Raw genomic sequence first — 8,338 nt, forward strand, 5'->3', positions numbered from 1 at the left:
GATTAGCATATATATCATAGTTATTTGGTTACAAACACGAGAACTATAGAGAAAAGGGAACCCTTGATCTTATAATCGAGTTTGCCTGTTTACTATAGAGAACTCTTGGTAAATCTATTAGGTAACTTACACACATATTCATTCAATCGGGTCTTAACAATATAACTTACATCCAATACCGAGGGTAAAATATCTAGATGAACATTTCGTATCTTTGATCTTAATCAAACTATCTTATTTATTTTCTTTGCACTTGTTTTCATTATATAAACTTAAAAGACCAAAAATATTGTTTTACTTTTAATCTTCTCTGATTTGGCTAAATCGTTAAATAGCCACAAAAACATAATATCTTGTACCTTTAAGTTTCATTTACTTAGCTAATCATAATATAGTTTCTAATTTTAGTTTGACTAATACAACTGTCCTTGGAACGATACACGGAACTAAACCATTATTTATACTACTACACGATCGGGTACACTACCCGTTAGTGTGTAACAATCTTTAATCGGTATTTTTCCATACTATTTCGTACAACAATTCATATACCACATTTTGCACATCAAGTTTTTGGCGCCGCTGCCGGGGACAGTTTTGTGTCAAATAGAATTGTTAACTAATTTGTTATTAAGTAGTTTCTTAATTATTTTAAATTATTAATAGTCTTTAATTTTTAAACTTATAGAATCGGTGCGTTTAATAGTTTTGTTAGTTGTGTGATTGACAGATTTTAGGTTGCATATGCCACATACCCGAAGTTCAGATTCTCCATTACTTACACCGCTTACAGAACCTGATAGAAAGCTTGGTTGGATCCCAAAAGAAGTACTTGAACTTTTTGAATCTTCATCAAAGCAAGAAACTTTTGATTCAGAATCAAGTACAACCAAGCCAAGATACTCTGAATTTGGTGAAACCGTTCATCCTCTAAATTTTGAAATGGAAGGAGAGGCAAGGCAGGTGGTACCAAGACAATCAATGGCGGCCAAGATGAAAGCAACCCGAACCGAATAAGGTAGTGCCATTACTCCGCCCACAGTTGAAGAAAAATTTGAAATAAAAGGACCTATTCTCCAAATGATTAACAACAGATGTCAATTTGGTGGTGGTCCGAATGAAGATGCAAACGAACATATTCGTCTTTGTCAAGAGATATGTCTTCTTTTCAAACTTAAACCAGACACTGACCAGGCCATATTTTTAAGACTTTTTCCATGGATACTCCACGGGGAAGCACGAAGTTGGTTAGATTCATTGGCTACGATAGAAACTTGGGATGGTATGATGGAAAAATTTCTTAAGAAATATTTTCCAGCTTCTAAGTCCGCGAGACTCCAACAAGAAATTACCCAATTCTGTCAAAAGCCGATGGAAACCTTATATGAAGCATGAAATCGGTTTTCCAAAATGCTAAGAGGTTGTCCAAACCATGGTCTGGATACCTTCCAACAAGTTCAAATTTTTTACAAGGGTTGTGATGTTGCAACCCGAATTTCCATTGATCAAGCGGCCGGAGGTTCACTCATGGACAAAACCGAGCAAGAGGCTTATGAGATAATCAAGAAGCAAGCCGATTATTCTTATGAGTGGCATCAAGAACGACCAATTACTCGTAATGCTCAAGTCCATAGCGCCGGTGCTTATGATGACCTTAGTTCCCTAAGTGTGAAAATAGATGGTATTGCTCGAAACATGGACAAAATCACCAACGAAATTCATAGTATGAAGGTAGGTTGTGAATACTGTGGTGGTCTCCATTTAGGAAAAGATTGTAATGCCGGTTTAATAATGGCTCAAAAAGAAGAAGTGGCTTTCATAAGCCAAAGAAATAATAATCAATTTCAAGGAAGAGCCCAATTTAACCGAAACTTCAACAACCCCTACAACCCTCAAGATCAAAGTTCCAATTACCAACAAGGGTCAAGTAGTGGGTTCCAACAACAAACTCCGGGTTTTTATCAAAAACCCCAACAAGAAGAGAAAAAGTCAAATATGGAGAGTTTGTTGGAGAAGTTAATTGCATCTCAGACCCAACTTGTCACCAATATAAGCCAAACAAATGAGAAGAACGAACACCAATTTAAAAACCAACAAGCTGCAGTTCAGAATCTGGAGAAGCAAATGAGTGGTTTAGCTAGTTTACTTAGCGAAAGAAAACCAGGGAGTTTACAGGGGGATACTAATAAGAACCCCTGAAATGAACACGCCAATGTTATCACCACACGGAGTGGTCTAGCATACGAAGCTCCAAAAATGCCCGAAGATTCTGATTTCAGTGTTCCGCTGAACAAAAATGACGAACCGGTTAAGGAGCCGGAACAAGTGGTTGAGAAGGAATAACGGGAGAAACCCGTAGTGAAGCCATATCAACCACCGCTCCCATACCCAAGAAAGCAACAACAAGAAAGGCTCGAAGCCGAAAGGTTAAAATTTCTAGATATGTTTAAACAAATTAACATAAATATGCCTTTTATTGATGTGATTTCATGTATGCCCAAGTATGCTAAGTTCTTAAAAGACTTACTTACTAACCGCAAGAAGATGGAAAGCGTTTCATCAGTCACTTTAAATGCTAGATGTTCAGCACTGGTGTCCAACACACTTTCTAAAAAGCTTTGGGATCCAGGTTGTTTTACTATTCCATGTCTGATGGGTGACCTCGACTATATGAGGGCATTGGCCGATTTGGGGGCTAGTATCAAATTAATGCCCTATTCGATTTACCTTAAATTAGCCCCCGGGGAACTCAAGACCACACGAATGGCTATTCAACTAGCTGATCGCTCTATAAAATTCCCTCGAGGAATAATAGAGAATTTGTTAGTTAAGACCGGGAATCTGATTTTTCCGGCAGACTTTGTGGTTTTAGACATGGAAGTTGATGAAAGAATACCAATCATTTTGGGTCGACCATTTTTGAATACTGCTAGATGTGTCATTGATGTTTATGACCAGCAGTTGACCCTTAGAATTGGTGAAGCTAGTGCGACTTTTGCAATTGACAAGTCAATTAAAATATCCCGAATCTTCAGATGATACTTGTTATTTTATGCAAAGCATAGATTCGCATTATGAGTTCTTGCAAGAATTTCCTGAATCGGATGAAACAGGTGTATACAATTTGGCGAGTGGAGATGAAGAATTTCTTGAAGAAGAAATGGATGTGATGGCCACTTTGATGGCAAATAGGTATGAACCAACTGAGGAGGAGATAGAACAACTGAACAAGGATAGCGAGTACCGGAGTAAATCCTCAATTGAGGAACCTCCAATTTTGGAGCTTAAGCCGCTCCCTGATCATCTTGAGTACGCTTTCCTTCAGGAAGATTCGAAGCTTCCGGTAATTATTTCCACACTTCTTTCTAAACATGAAAAAGAACGTCTTGTTTCCTTGTTACAGGCCCACAAACCGGCCATTGCATGGAAAATTCATGATATAAAAGGAATTAGTCCTTCTTATTGCACGCACAAGATCTTGATGGAAGAAAATTCCAAACCAATGGTGCAACGTCAAATGAGACTAAATCCTCATATGCAAGATGTTGTCAAGAAGGAAATCATAAAATTGCTAGATGCAGGTCTAATCTACCCAATCTCAGACAGTCCGTGGATAAGCCCGGTCCATTGTGTTCCTAAAAAGGGTGGTATAACTGTTATCACCAATGATAAAGACGAGCTTATCACAACACGAACTGTCACGGGGTGGCGAGTTTGTATAGATTATCGTAAGCTAAACGATGCCACGAGAAAAGACCATTTTCCGCTACCATTCATTGATCAAATGTTAGAGAGACTAGCAGGAAATAGCTTTTATTGTTTCCTAGATGATTTTTCAGGGTACTTTCAAATTCCCATCTCCCCCGAGGATCAAGAAAAGACTACCTTCACGTGTCCCTATGGCACCTTTTCATACCGCCGAATGCCCTTTGGTCTATGTAATGCTCCCGCAACATTCCAAAGGTGCATGATGGCCATTTTCCACGATATGATTGAAGAATGCATGGAAATGTTTATGGATGACTTTTCAGTCTTCGGTGACACTCTCGATTCATGCCTTCTAAATTTGGAGAAAATGCTAATTAGGTGTGAGAAATCAAACTTAGTGCTAAATTGGAAAAAATGCCACTTTATGGTTAAAGAAGGTATTGTCTTGGGGCACAAAATTTCAAGTGTTGGTATTCAGGTGGATCCAGCAAAGGTCGACGTCATTGCCAACCTTCCACCTCCTTCAAATGTGAAGGGTGTGAGAAGTTTTCTTGGGCATGCCGGGTTTTACCGGCGATTTATTAAAGATTTTTCAAAAAATTGCAACGCCATTGAATAAACTTCTAGAAAAACATGCACCCTTTGTTTCACAAGTGAATGCACTAAGGCATTCAATGTTTTAAAACAAAAACTTGTCAACGCACCAATAATCATAGCTCCAAATTGGTCACTACCATTCGAGCTAATGTACGATGCATCGAATTTTATAGTTGGTTCAGTTTTGGGCCAACGGGTTGAGAAACGTTTTCAACCCATTTATTATGCAAGTAAGACTTTACAAGGAACTCAATTGAACTACATAACCACGAAAAAAGAGCTCCTTGCTATCGTTTTTTCTTTTGACAAATTCCGATCATATCTTGTCCTATCGAAGACAATTGTCTTCACTGATCATTCGGCATTGAAATAACTTTTCTCTAAGCCGGATGCAAAATCTCGATTGCTAAGATGGGTCTTGCTTTTGCAAGAATTTGATATCGAGATTAAGAACAAGAAAGGTGCCGAAAATCTCGCGGCTGACCATCTTTCTAGACTTAAAAATCCCAATCTTGACGTACTCCATGAATCGAGTATTAGAGATGATTTTCCCGATGAATATCTCATGCGAGTAGAGAAGGTGGAAGACCCGTGGTATGTTGACTTCGCCAATTACATTGTTGGGGGGGGGGGAGGTACCTAGAAACCGGTTGGTCACATCAGAAAAGAAAGAAATTCTTTAGTGACCTAAAATACTATTTTTGGGAAGACCCTTATCTATTTAGGCGATGTGTGGATGGAGTTATTCGCAGGTGTGTTTCGGGGAAGGAATGCACCGAAATTCTGCTTGATTGTCACCTTGGTCCAACAGGTGGGCACTTTGGTCCCCAAATCACGGGGAGGAAATGTAAGACCTAAATATTTATGGTACATAATGTATTTATGGTGTACGATGCGTGTATGAGGTGTACGAAGCATGTACGTGTTGCTTGCTCGAACATCGAAGGAAACTGGACGCTGTCTGAAGTGACAAAGTGTGTACGTATCTTTTCAATCGCAAATAAAGTTTGTGTTGGTGTTTCAAAGCCTTACCATTGGAAATAAAATCTTATTACGTTTCCAACAATATTTGATTAATCGAAAACGGAGCTACGGTCAAAAAGTTATGGCCAAAACAAGTTTCTGAAAACTGACCTGAAGGTTGGAGCGGCGCTCCACCTTGTGGCACGGCGCTCCGATCACGTTAGAAGCAATTTTAAGCTTTTTTAAAAGGTTTAAATGAGGGGTACTTTGGTCTTTTCAATTGGGGTCGTTTTAGGGTCACTAAAACTGATCTAGAACTCCATTGGAGCTCATTTCTCACCCACACAAACACTCTCATCCATATTTAGAGAGAGAAAAAGTGTTCTAGAGTGAGAGAGCTTGATTTAGAGAAGAAGGAGTCGAATTCTAGCCAAAGCTCGGGTTTTAAAGTTGTTCATCTCGCTCCTAGCTATGTTTTGGTAGTATTGGTAAGTTCTAACTCCGAATTTCATTTATTAGATTCGATATTCAAGTTAGGGTTTGAGATTGTTAGTTGTAAAACCCATTTGGTTGATGAAGAGGGTTTATGGAAACTTGCTATTTTGATATTTGGCGGGTTTTAGGTTGGTTAATGATTTAACCATGTTTAAGACTTGTAAATGGTGTATAATCACTAGTGTTAGTGATTATTGGTGTTTTGGAAACCATTAGGGTTCTTATGGTTGACTAATTTTGACTAGAGTCAAAATTAGGGTTTGTTGATGAATATGACTCAATTGCCGATTTAATAAGGTTTATAAACTTAAAATGGATTAAGTTGAAGCATAGAACCGAGTTAAATATGTTTTGGTGTCAAAACTTGCTAATGGCGTGGTATTGACTTCTTATGGGTCAAATTAGGGTTTAAGTGTCATTTTGGGCAAGATAGGTGTTTAACACCTATGATTGGGTTTGATTGGCATATTAGGACCATTCTCACTTGTGTTAGTGATTATTGGTTAGTTTCGGCGCGGTTTGTGCTTGGAAGTGCATTTGGGTCGAAATTGCACTAGTTGTCAATTTGGGTTGATTTGTATATCCACCCTCATTGTGTTACTTGTTATGTGATAAATGGATTAGGTACATTCCATCGGCGATTGCGGATTATTCGGTAGCATTCTTCAAGGCGACAAGGTGAGTGTTAATATCCTATATGCATATGTATGTGTAGGATGGGTGCGGGTCGGGTGAAGTGGTTCTCGGTTATAGAGCTCACTTCACATATAGGTGGATTTGATGGACTTGTGTATAGGTCCAATTGACACGGTTGTGCGTTTTGGTTGACCACCCTTGGCGAGGTGCACACTTTGTGTGTACATTATCACATGGGCATGTGATATGGATTATATAACCCCAATGACGAAGGGTTAATATAGTGAGTGGAATAATTATATGCGTAGATATAATGTATTTATTTGTTGTAGCGTGAGATGTGAAGTGTCAATGTGCTAAGACACCACATTTCACGTGATGAGTGAAGTGTCGATGTGCTAAGACACCACTCAAAGCAATGTGACGGGTGAAGTGTCGATGTGTTAAGACGCCACCCGGGGTGAAGTGTCGATGTGTTAAGACACCACCCGGAGTGAAGTATCGATGTGCTAAGATGCCACTCCAAGAGAATAACGGGTGAAGTGCCGATGTGTTAAGGCGCCACTCGAGGTGAAGTATCGATGTGTTAAGATGCCACCTCAAGTAAAATGAAGAGTGAAGTGTCGAAGTGTTAAGACACCACTAGGGGTGAAGTGTCGACGTGTTAAGACGCCACCCGGGGTGAAGTATCGAAGTGTTAAGATGCCACCCGTGGAGTTAGTGTACGAAGTGTTAAGTGCACTAATGGTTGTTATGAACATCGATGACTTGTTTCGTGAAGTCATTCCCTTGCGAAGATTTGGTTAACCATGGTTATTGTGTTGTAAGCGTAAGCAAATTATGTTATTCGATATATATATATATATGTATATATATATATATATGTATATATATATATATATGTATATATATATATATATGTATATATATATATATATATATATATATATATATTGTATACATATAATGTTGTATTGTCGTGATGTAGCTAACCCTCCGGGTGTAGCTTATTGGCATTGTTCACATCGTTGTTGGTGAACTTATATTTTGTTGATGTATCTTTAGCTCGTTGCTTAGTGATCTTACGGTACGCTTAGACTAGCTTGCCTTTATGCTTGGATGCTCCGGTATGCGGTATTTGGTTTTGTGTGGCGTGTCCATTTTATGCATATATATGTATGTAGTATATTCTCACTCACTAAGCGTTAGCTTACCCTCTCGTTGTTTACCTTTTTATAGATTTGCATGGAAGCGGTGGCTCGGGTAAGCGTGGGACTAGTGGACTCGCGTAGTTGCTTTAGAAGGCTTACTTTTGGATTGATTAGGATTGGGTAGCGTATCCCCAATCGCCATGCTCGGCTTTATTTTGTGTTAAAAGTCGTGTGGTCAAAAACTTGAAATTGGTACTTAAAGGGTAATTTGGGCATATGTGGGCCCGGTGTCGTAAAACCCTTTTTATTGATGGAACGTGTTAGTTTTAACTATTATACTATGTTGTGAAAACCGTTTAGTCTAAATGTTTCGGGAAGTGGTCAAACATTTTCGCATTTGGGACTTTTTGGGACAGCAGCCTGTCCAGGCCCTTTTGCGTGCCGCACGGGGTCATGGCGCGCCTCGCCATTTGCTGCACAAAGAATTTTTTTTATATTCTGCGTTATTGGTTGGTTAACGGGTTGGGTTGTTACAAGTGGTATCAGAGCATGGTCTAAGGGATTTAGGTGACTTGAGATAGTTGCCTAGACTTAGACTTTTGTGTGTGCTAAATTGTTGCGGGACTTGTAGGAGTACGGGTCGGAATGGGTTCTAGCTAGTGCCTTGTTTATAGGTTGACTAACGTTTATATTAGTAATGCGGATATTATTAATATGCTATTGTGATAATAACTCTCGCGTGTGTTTATATCGCGTAGAATTTTGTTTGTGTTTGTTTATATCATCGA

The sequence above is a fragment of the Rutidosis leptorrhynchoides genome, chromosome 3 (assembly GCF_046630445.1).
Source record: "Rutidosis leptorrhynchoides isolate AG116_Rl617_1_P2 chromosome 3, CSIRO_AGI_Rlap_v1, whole genome shotgun sequence".
Taxonomy (NCBI): domain Eukaryota; kingdom Viridiplantae; phylum Streptophyta; class Magnoliopsida; order Asterales; family Asteraceae; genus Rutidosis; species Rutidosis leptorrhynchoides.